This window comes from Nothobranchius furzeri, chromosome 7 (genome assembly GCF_043380555.1).
Source record: "Nothobranchius furzeri strain GRZ-AD chromosome 7, NfurGRZ-RIMD1, whole genome shotgun sequence".
Lineage (NCBI taxonomy): Eukaryota > Metazoa > Chordata > Actinopteri > Cyprinodontiformes > Nothobranchiidae > Nothobranchius > Nothobranchius furzeri.
The window spans coordinates 38,999,725-39,011,563 of NC_091747.1; the positions used below are offsets into that span (position 1 = coordinate 38,999,725).

At 42.0% G+C, this 11,839-nt stretch overlaps 1 long non-coding RNA gene across 1 annotated transcript; it reads left to right on the forward strand.

Annotated features, from left to right (window-relative positions):
* The first annotated feature begins 504 nt into the window (after window positions 1-504).
* On the forward strand, window positions 505-884 carry LOC139070581 (uncharacterized). The gene is made up of 2 exons (XR_011521075.1): window positions 505-719; window positions 789-884. It is a non-coding gene; the product is annotated as an uncharacterized lncRNA (long non-coding RNA).
* Window positions 885-11,839: the final 10,955 nt, after the last annotated feature.

The following is an 11,839-nucleotide window of genomic DNA, read 5'->3' on the forward strand; positions in this document are numbered from 1 at the left end:
TCAGGTTCTCCTAAGTTTCTTATGAAAAGCCGACTGGGCCTTTATTAACATGTAAATGCAAACATTTTTTTCTACAGAGTTCTAACATGTGAAATACTTCTATGAATTACAGTCAAAGCTTCTTCGTGAAGAAAACATTCCTAGTTTTAACCATTGACTATAAAAAAGATGGACTGATCCTCAACCTGCAAGCTGCTGTCATGGTCCGTGGTGAGCTGCCTGCCTGTAATCCTGTTTTCTCTGAGCCTTGTCTGCAGGTGGGCGTGTCTGAGAGCTACCAGCTGCAGCTGGTCCTGTCATCAAGGCCCAGGGGATTTAAGGAGCAGAGTGACACTACACCACGTCGGATGATTACTCTGTTTGGGTAGCTCTAGCCTCTAACCTGTCTCGATCCTGTGTTTTTGCTAGTTCCTGTGTACTTTACTTGATCCTGTGAATTTTGCTGGATGTCCTGCCGCCAGAAAAACCCTGACTACTCATCCCTGCTCCTCTCCACGTTTCGCCCCACACTCCACCATCTCCATAACCAGCTTGGACTCCTGCAACCCAGATCACACTGTCTCCTCCCCTGGCCACCCACTCTCAGCCGCTCACCTGCCCTCATCAACCTCCGCTCCTACCTCTTCTCTGGATAAAATGTTTTCATCGCCATCTGGATCTCCGCAGCTCAACCAGGCCAGACCAACCCCTCCCCATACATTTGTCTCTACCGGAAAACAGTAAGCTCCCGCCTAACTACAAATTCTCCAATCATTCCCACCAGATATTCACTCTTTCTCCTTCCTCAGAATCTCGCCCTGGAATCCTGCTACCACCGCAGAGCTTCTTCTTTTCCCATTACTTCTCGTAGTTCCTCATTAAAAAATAAAACCTTTTTACACTTACCTGTTTCCGAGAATTGATTCTGCCTGTCGTGGGTCAAAAAATTGCCACCCAACATGACAGCTGCTAGTGCTGACAGCTCATCTGCTACTTGTCAATCCAATGGACACACCCCTAAGTTTTCATAATTTCAAGCTTTAATTAAATCTAAATGGAAGTGTTACAAAACATTTTACTCCCTCAGAGTTGTCATGAATGTAAACTATTAAACAAAAATGTTTTTGAACCAGGCTGTAAACATGTTTATTTCTGCTCTGAAGATGGCATTTTTTAACAAGGGAGTCAATGGGAGCTTGCTCCTTTCTGGAGCCCGCCCCTAGTGGACGAGGGGGGAACTGCAATGTTTGTGACTTCCGTGCTGGCTTCAGTCTTCCAGGCTGAGACGCCCCTTTTGCTTTAACAAAGCACAGGAGTTTTTTTTTTTTTGTTACTATCCATCAAAACAGAAAATCATGTGGTGGATTGAGAGTTTTTTAATAAAACTGCCATTCAAGATTAATCCTTTATTCTAAAAAAGTAATTTTGATGTCAAAATTCATTTTGAGGCATGCTGATACATGTTTTGTTGTCCTCCTTACATCTTTGCACAACACAGCCTCACACTAGTGAGTTTTCAGATGTTTTACATGAAAACACAACATTTCCTTTCACACACTGTGCGTGGTCCTCATGATCTGTTCATCAACCCTCTGGAGGCAGGCGTTGCAGATTTGCAACCGTTAAAACTACATACCTGGTTACTCCACATACATAATTCATGAGCATTTTTTTACTCAGAAAGATCCCTGAAGGACTAGTTGTTCAAACCAAAACTTTATTTGAGCTGAGAGAGTTAAAGATAACACTGGGTTGAGAGTATAATTGCAGATTAAAAAAGCTGACTGAAGATGTGAAAAGAATTTAATTAGTTTGTTCCAGTTTAGCGCAGCACCAGATGCAGATAGACTTTAAGAGAGTGCTTGTGCTTAGAGATGGCCTCATAAACCACAAAGGCCAGTTTAACCGTCCAACAAAAGCAATGAAACCTTATCAGAAGGCTAGTATTAAGCACTTGGGAAGAACACAAAAAAATGTGTAAACAGCTCTCACATTGAAACACTTACGTCTTATTAAACAGAGTTATAAATCCTCCCACTGTTATGTAAGCGTCAGACCGAGCAGGACCAATATATGGCCCGTTACGGGTTTATGAAAGGTTCTCAGACTTTATCAGGGTGTAGTTGAATCCGACATAATGAAACCAGTAAGATTAAGCAGCAGCCTTCTGAATGGAGACATTCTGTAAAGCAAATGTAAACATCAGCTGCTCATGTTATGTAGCCAGATGATTGTTTAAGACACATTTATGAACACATCAAGGTTTAGGAGTCAAATTTAGTTTTCTCCACAGGGTGGCTGGGCTCTCCCTTAGAGATAGGGTGAGAAGCTCGGTCATCCGGGAGGAGCTCTGAGTAGACCTGCTGCTCCTCCACATCAAGAGGAGCCAGCTGAGGTGGCTCGGGCATCTGATTATGTCTCCTGGACGCCTCCCTGGTGAGGTTTTCCTGGCACGTTCAACTGGGAGACCCAGAACACGTTGAAGGGGCTATGTCTCTCAACTGGAGAATACCTTGGGATTTCCCCGGAAGAGCTAGCCCAAATAGGGAGAGGAAAGCCTGGGCCTCTCGACTTAGGCTGCTGCCTTCATGACCCGACTCTGGATAAGCAGCTGAAAATGGCAAAATGGTTTAGATCTAATAATGTTACTTTTGAAAGAATCAGGGTTATTGGTACTCATGAAGTATCAAAAAAGACCCATGTTGTTCATGGTATTTAACAGTATTTTACTGTGAAACATGTAACATGTTATTTTGCTACTAGTATTTAATGCTCTGGCCAGAGACAATGAATCAGTCATCTTCTCTGGGTGGTGTAGAAGTTCTCCAGATGTTAATTACACTTGATAACAAAACACAAAGACACATTTTTGTCTCTGTTTAATGAAGATTTATGTAACTAACATGGAAAATGCTGCGTTTGTTTGAAGCAGCGCTCAGTCACATCCTCAGAACCCTGTGAAGCTGGAAGATGCAAAATAAGTGACCAGGAATTCTGACTTAGCTTATAAGAACAGTCTCAGATCACAAATGTAATCACTTCTACCTTCTAGTGGCACGAATGTTCTGCTCTGATACCCTCAGCTGTGACTACTTGCTGGTGGCCTGAGGATCTGAGAACCCTGAAACCCTGAAAAACCAGCTTGTGCAAAAAAGTAGACATTTGTTTGTTCAAGAATTAATTAGTCGTAACAAATAAATATGGATAATTTTCTTTACTTCTTAAGAACATAAATGAACATGTCGTTATTGTGAAGTCTAATATTAAATCTGGAGGCTAAATGAGCTAGAATTGTACCTTGAGGATAACCTGTGTTGTGTACAGTAGCATCAATACACAGGCAAGGGTGAAAACAATACCTGATATAATAATGTCACCAATCGTTTATGTAAATGGACATTAAAATCTGCACTTGTTATAATTTTATTTGTATGTAATCATTGATTTCATCATGGTAAACTTTACAGTTTTTGTGCAGAAATGTTAAAAGAAGAAATAAAACATCAGCCTATCTGCAAGATTTACCCTTTAAGTATCAGCTCAACAAAGAGGTTTGAGCTTTTCTGATGATCTACCAACATTTGGTAAAACCTTGTCCTGGAGGAGTCCTTCTACTTTTAAGCGTGAGGACAATTTTGGTCTCGTCCACTTGGTGGCGCTGTCGGTCCAGTAAAGCAGAAAGAGGCAGCAGCTGTGAGTTCAGTCAGTATGTACAGTCTATGGTTCATACTTTTACATGCTTCGGTCACAAGTCTCCTATCAGCCTAATATTGAATGTTTATAAATAACTTATTCAAAGGGTAATGTACAGGATTGGCTCAGTTCACCTGTTAGCAGGAGACGTCTGCCTGCTGGTGTTTCTACAGAATCCTCTTGCGTCTGTGTCGATTCCTGTATTACATAATTAATCAGTTTGTCAGACTGGAGCATTAATTAGCCCTCGTGGGTCAGTTTTAGTGCCAGGTCATTCACATTAGCATGCCACGGCTGCAGAAGGTTTGGTGGAATCCTGGATACCGACTCCCAGGCTGTTTGTCCCTTCTAGGCTCCGGTCTGTTCCCGGATAAACCAATGTACAGGAACCAGTGGAACAGTGAAGGCAACATCAGAGCTGAACTTTGACCTTTAGAGAGGACTGAGCCAAACTCCCATGCCAGGTAAGTGTTTGAGTTTGGTACTATGACCTCCAGTTCCATCCATTGTCTGAACCCGTTTTGTCCATGTAGGTTTGGCGGGGGGTGGTGGGGGGAGTGTGTGTGTGTGTGTGTGTGTGTGTGTGTGTGTGTGTGTGTGGGGGGGGGGGGGGGGGGGGCTTCAGATAAAAAGGAAAATGCACAAGAAGGAGGCATGAAAAGTGACCAGTTGTTGTTCAACTCATGACATTTGTTGAAATCAGATTGCTGGAGGACATTTGCATAGTGCAGGAAATTGCGAGGAAATGTCAGAAAGAATCAGCGGGTTGTGATAGGGCACAGAGAAATGCTGCTTTTTGTACGCTGGCATTTTCAGGCTTGAAAGTCGAACTGATTTCATTGATCTCTCTTGGTGCTGAATATTTCTCTGACTAGTCATGAAGCAGGCATTCTTGTGTCTGACAAACAGGCTTTTTTAATGACAGGATGAGCTGTGTTAGGGTTTTAAAGCAGCCCTGGGAAATAAGGATGAAGAAAATCACCAAACATCTCCAACACAAGATTTTTCCCCAGTATTTCTATTTATGAAGAAATATCAGAAACAGTCTTAGAGGCATCAAAGCTTAACAACCAATAGGGGTCACTAGACTGTAATAAAACACCAGAGCTGATGGTTGCACCGAAAATGTAAAAATTCTGAATCTGAATATCAAATTTAAATAACCTGGTAATAGGCTGTTTTCTATTTCCCTAAAACAAAATCAACAGGAATGTATCCGAAACATCCCATCCTCTCTGAGAAACTATAAATGATTTTAATCATCCCCCTGCTGTTTGGACCTTTTTAGGTTTAAAAACCCAAATTATTCTGAAAGCATCACCCTTTTTAGTACCCAAAACCCACATTGACAATCTCCAGGTATTCCTACAACACCAGATTTTCACCTTCACACTTCATTATACCTCCCACTGAAAGTACGGAGCTGCTAAAATATAGTTTTAGCCAATGCTCGCTAGGATGCAGCCAAAATAATTTTGGTGGAGGGAAAAGCGTTGAACATTCACATAGTTGTGTTTAGAATCCCCTTTTAAAGCCTGAATAATTGTTTTGTTATTTAAAGAAAACCACAAAAGTAGGAAAAAACCAAAAGAAACCTTCAGGTAGGATTTGACCCAATTGTCTGTGATACATTTCCGTTTAAATGCTATCTGACGTCTCTCTGTTTTACACCACGGCTATTAAACTGCTCTGAGTAAATGTCTTCGCTGGACACCTCATCATTATTCCTACGTTTATTAAATTAGGATGATTTATGGCTGGTTTGTATGGAGCAAAGTATATTGCCTAAATTACTGTTTAAATGAACACAGGAATTTCATTAACTTCTGACCTCCTGAGCTCAGATTATGTTGCATCAGTGCAGCCGGATAAGCTGCTGCTTCATGACCTCACTGCAGCTTCCTGTCAGAAAACTCTAGTTTGTGTATCTGTGGTTGAATTTTAGACCCAAGTGTTGTTTGTAGGGCTACACAGAAGACCTTTTAGCCTTTTATTAAATTTAACATGCATGTACTGTCTCAGAGATGTCAGGTCAGCATTTTTGGATGTTGCACACACAAACACACACACACACACACACACACACGCACACACACACACACACACACACACACACACACACACACACACACACACACACACACACACACACACACACACACACACACACACACACACACACACACACACCACTTTATTGGGCACACCTGCCCAACTGCTCATTAATACAAATCACTAATCCGCCAATCTTAAAAAATATCAAAAATTCAGCCCAAATCAGGATTTTTCTGAGTAATTTAGGATTTATTTTCACTGTGTGGAAAGAGAGTAAATTTATATTCCAGACATCTCTGCAATTGTGCAAAACTACAGCTGCCTTTTATTTATCCGAACTCTGTGACTGCATTTATTGATCATTATGGGATGTAACCAGCCTGTTTTGGAGTGTGTGTTTCTGTGCTTATGGATATTATAGCCAAGGTAAAAGCAGGTTTTGCTGCAAACTATAAACTCTGGACTCTTTTTGTGACTCTTAAAAATTTTGTAATAACAGACCAGACTTGGAACTGAGGCCTTTATTGGCCCAATATTAGTATGCTGTATATTATACTAGTGTTTTATGTAAGAGTCAGAGATATTAGCAGGTGTAAACAGCCTGCATAACACATCCCAGCTGTAAATGCTGGCTGGTGAAAGTTTTAAAGCATCAATAAATGCAATTTTAAAGGCAAGTTTCAACTATCAGGTTAACATTTGAATTGATGTCACTGAACACACACACACACACACACACACACACACACACACGTTCTTCATTTTCTGGAAATAAAGGCTGCTGCTTTAAACCTGGAGGTAAATTTGCTGCGATATTGATTCAGAGCAGAGCAGAACATCAGCTTTTCCTCCCCAGGTATCAGAAGCTTCTGTAACAGGATTTATGGGCACTATAATGTGTGTTTACATTTCAAAAAGCCCGTTTGAAATGGAGGTTATGAATGTGTTGGACCAGCTTTTCATTTTGTTTACAAATATACCATTGATTTATGTTCATTGATGCAGCAACTGGACACACACACACACACACACACACACACACACACACACACACACACACACACACACACACACACACACGTCTACATAGACGCACAGGGAACACATGAAATGGAAAATGAAATGGCATGTGCAGTAAAAATACACATGAGGCAATATGTTACGGACCTGTGCCGGGATTCTGCACCCAGACTTCCCTCAGAAGTGTGTGTCGAAGTGAGCAGCAGACTCTTATAATGAATATGAAGAACTGCACATGCTGCGATGCATACATGAATGCGAATGTCTCCCCTCACCGACCGTACATAATCAGCCAGCCATGTTCCCAGATTGTTTTCATCTGAGTCCTGGCTGGATTCAAAGTGTCCTTTTTAAATCCATGGAATTCACCTGGGATGAGAGAGGGGACGGTGAGGAGGGGGAGCAGGTCGCATTACCTGGAGAGGCAGTTTTCAGCCGCAGCTGTGTGAGATTTGGTTAAAGCTGCCCGTGTCTCCCACCGGTTGCCCTGAGGTCGTGCCGGATGGACAGGTCGGCTAGATATGTAAAACTATTCCACTGATCCAGAGCCTGGGGTTGAAGGAGAAGGGTCAGGCACGAACTTGCCTCCTCTTTCAGGGTGACTTGTCTGCAAATGGCGTTAACTCAGAATATGTATCACATCACAGCTGCCCTCTGCTTTGCCATCGTTGAGGTGGGTCTGCTGCTCCGTCCAGCCAAATGAGACGTGCTTTAATTGCCTGCTAACTTGATGCGTATGTAAAATAATTAGATGTACACTGATCCTGCATCCATGCCATGTCTTCTTCCTTCTTCCAGTTCACAGCCCCCCTCCACCCACCGTGCGAGCTGACAGAGCTGTTCATTCCACTCCGAATGATGATGAAGATGTAATGAATTTTATTGGCAGCTGCCAATGTCGATCCAGCATTATGGAATGAACCACTGTTTCACACAGTATCTTAATCTAATTTACAAGGCTCCCTGCTTCCTGGGCATCCAGGATGCTGCAGGGTCGGCCAAAGTCGAGCAAACAAAGACAATTCATCAGACAGAACGCCCTTCTGCTGATCGAGGCGACACGAACAGCAGAAGGGCAACAAATAAGACACAGTGAGATATTAGTGAGATATTAGTGTCGATGGATGCTAGCGGCTGCCAAAAGCAGACTGAAGCTTCTTTAGTGGAGGATTGTACTTCCAAAAGACGTGAAAATGTGGCTTTAACCACTGGTTCTCCTGCTGCGCATCAATCACACACACACACACACACACACACACACACACACACACACACACACACACACACACACACACACACACACACACACACACACACACACACGCACGCACGCACACACGCACGCACGCACACACGCACGCACACACACACTCCTTACATGATCCCTTCACATGACATCATTAGTCATGAGGAACTGCCTGACGGGCAAAAGAAGGAGTGTTATTTTTTGTTTTGTTCCTTTTTTATTTATTTGCTGCACATAAATCTAAAGAATACACATTGTGTGTTGTTGTCTTTTTACCAGCTGCACTCCCAAGCACGATCTTTCTTTCTGCATTGTTTGAATCAATTAAGAGAGACCCAGCGTGCTCCTGTTCTAGAAAACCAGGAAGCTTTTACTTTTTGTTATTTCACCAAATGGCGGACCTAGGTCCGGATCCGGACCTAAGGACGGTCCTGTCCGGACCGGTAGGCAAAGTCCCAGGGAAAAAAAAAAAAAAAAGAAATCCCACAAACAAACCAGCGCTGTATGCGGGAAAACTGTGGGCGCAGATTCACCAGTTGTTATTACTGTAATCACCTGCCCTTTATGGCCTGTTTTTAGGTAGAAAGCAATTCAACCCAAGCCTTAAGCTTTCAGCGGATGCTAAATACAGAGGAGTGGACATGGCATGCTCGAAGGTGAGAAAAATGGATTCAGAAAACAAAACTTTTAAAAGTGAGTGGACGAATCAGTATGGGTTCTTTCTTCCAACCGGCAGTGCCAAACCTTTATGACTAAAATGCTGTGAAACAGTGGCGTTAGTCAAATGCGGGAATATTAAACGTCACTAAGAAACGAAACACAAGTTTTTTGAAGCAACGTATCCACCAAAGCCTGAAGTGACAACATGGAAAATAAATGAGCTAAGAAGTCAATATGACGCAGATCCACCTGAATCATTACACACTCTTTCACTGCACATCAGCATGCCTACGAGTGTTGTCTGCGCATCGCTTGGATTTCAGGACAGCATAAAAACAATTCAGTGACGCGACAGCCGTGAAGGAGTGTTTGACTGCTGCTGCAAAGACGGTGCTCGTAGTTAAACAAAAAGACAAACTGTGTGAAAGAATTAAACAAATACCAATGTCAGCTACAACAACAACCAGAAAATCAGAAGTGTTGGCAGATGATGTCCTGTCACAGCTTGATGCAGAGTGCAGAATGCATATCATTAGCCATTGATGAGTCCACAGATGTCACAGATAACGCACAACTGCTGGTATATGTGAGATTTTTTCTCAAAGAAAAGAAAGAGATGTGTGAGGACTTGTTGGGTGTGACGCCACTAGAGTCGCAAACAAGAGGAGAGGACATATATGAGGCTATTAAGATCATGCTGATAAAGAGGTGAATAGATCCCAAAAAGGTGATCTCAATCACTACAGATGGTGCTCCATCCATGGTTGGAAGAGAGAAGGGGGCTGTGACATGGATGAAAGAGGACAACCCAGATCTTGTTGCATACCACTGCATCATCCATCAGACTGTTCTGTGTGCTACTCTGAAGGAAGAGTTTCATGAAGTCATGAGTACAACAATAAAACTCATCAACTTCCTCAGAGCATCATCATCCCATCAGCACCGTCAGCTGAGAGATTTTCTGAGAGAAGTGGAAGCAAATGCAAACGACCTCCTGCTGCACAACAAGATGGCTGAGCAAAGGGAACGCTTTAGCTCGGTTCTGGTCCATTCGGAATGAGATAGAAGTCTTTTTGCAACAGCTGAAGAATCAAAGAGCCACACAGTTTTTAATGTTTCTGAAAGACGGACACAGCATGGACATGGTGGCCTTTTTGGTTGACATCACAGCACACCTTAATGAGCTCAAAGCTTCAGGGACCAAATAATTAGATTTCTGATTTGATGACATCTGTCTGCTCCTTCCAGAAAAAGCTGGGAATTTTCAAATTTGATCTTCACGATAGTGCACACACTTCCCAACTGTGAAGGAGCAGATTCAAGGAGACAGAAACAAGTGTCTGTACGCTGACTTTATCGACAAGCTGATGAGAAACTTCAGTCAAAGGTTTGACTGCTCTTGGAAAACAACTCCTCTTGTTGATCCAGAATCCATACCTCATCAAAGAAGTCAGGGAGTTCTCAAAGGTGAGTTTATTTGAATTCTTTTCATCTGGTTAAGATTTCTTTATTTTAAATTGTTTCTAAATAATTTACAGGTGGCGACACAGCCCTTCAAGTGGGCACGTGCTGGTTCTCTACAACTGCAGCTGACTGATCTGCAAGCAGATGTTGTACTCAGATAGCATTTTGGTGCTAATGACTCTGCTAGTTTATGGCTACAAATTGTGCCTGAAACTGCTTTTCCTGATCTTACCAAGGTAGCCCTGCACACCTTGACCATGTTTGGATCAACTAACAACTGTGAGGCAGCAATCTCTGTTATGAACAACATCAAAAACAAGCACCGTTCCAGGCTAGCTGACGCACACCTTCATATGTGCATGAGAATGGCGTTGACCACATTCAAACCCAGATTCAAGCTGCTGACAGAGCAGACACATGCACATTTCTCTCACTGAGGAAAATAGTAACATGACAAAAGAATGTTAAATGTATAGTGGTCACTTGTTTTAAAAAGGCCTATTTTTCTTCACTGTTATTCAAAAGTTTCAGTCTAATGTTACGTGAAAGTTTACAATTGTGCCTGTGATTTTTTTTTCTTGGATAGTTAGCCTCAAATTACTCCTAATCTGATTTTTTAAATAATTTTTGTGTTAACTGTATTAAGACAGCAAAGAAAAAGTAAATATGAAGACTAAAAAGGACATTCAAATCTTTTTTCACTCTGTTATCCAAATTAGTCTTAATGTGAACACTAACAATAAATGTTGTTAAAAAGAAACACAAATGTAAGAAGATGATTTAATGGTCATAAGTAAACCATGGGGTGAGGTACACGTGAGGTTTGGGCCTCGTTTTGAAATACATTTTAAGGACTGTACCTATTGGGTTTTTAATTGGTTACCCCTGATATATAGGCTGATACGGCTGGCACGCACGGGTGTTTTACTGTTTAAATACCTTTCAGAGTCAGAGTGATTTGCTATAAAAAGTCAGCATTACAAAAAAGGTTATCCCATGATGCATTTAAATCTCGCTCTGTGTCTGAGGTGAGCCCGGGCTCGCGCATCTGATGAGGACAATTGAAGCAGATTGTTGTTTATTGGCAGTCTTACATGCAGGAACACACTTTCGGACCCTCCTGCAGAATGAGGCACTTGATGCCTCATCACAGCTTCTCCCTGTTTAAATCTTTATTTAGAGCCAGGCATCGTTTGAGCGTGATGAAGAGTCGGAGAGACACCAGAGAGAGAACTCTGGAGGCATTTGATCCTCGGCCACCACGGCTGATTGTGATTACAGAAGCTACAATCTTAATGAAGACACCATCTTTGGGACATTTACAGCCTCTCTCTGTGGTGCAGGAAACTCTCCCCACACAGCAAACTTAATTATTGCTGCACACCTCTGCTGCTTTGGTTGCTTTGCTGGAGGTGAACTTTAAAGGTAAAATTGCAGGACTAGACTGAGGTGTGAAGACTTCTTGAACAAAAATGTGGAACATTTCTAATCACAGATTAGATTTGATTTGACAAATACATCTTATAAATGGTTCAGGGAAGTAAAAAAAGGGCTGTCTTTTATATTTAAACAAAAGAACATTAAATCATCTTTATCTGTGATGAAGATGGAGTTTACAAATGTGTGAATCCAGCTCATTTCAATGATGATCAAAGGCTTCTAACAGCAGCAAGACAGTTTTGCAGAGAGGTGCAAACAAGTACAGGTCCTTCTGAAAAAATT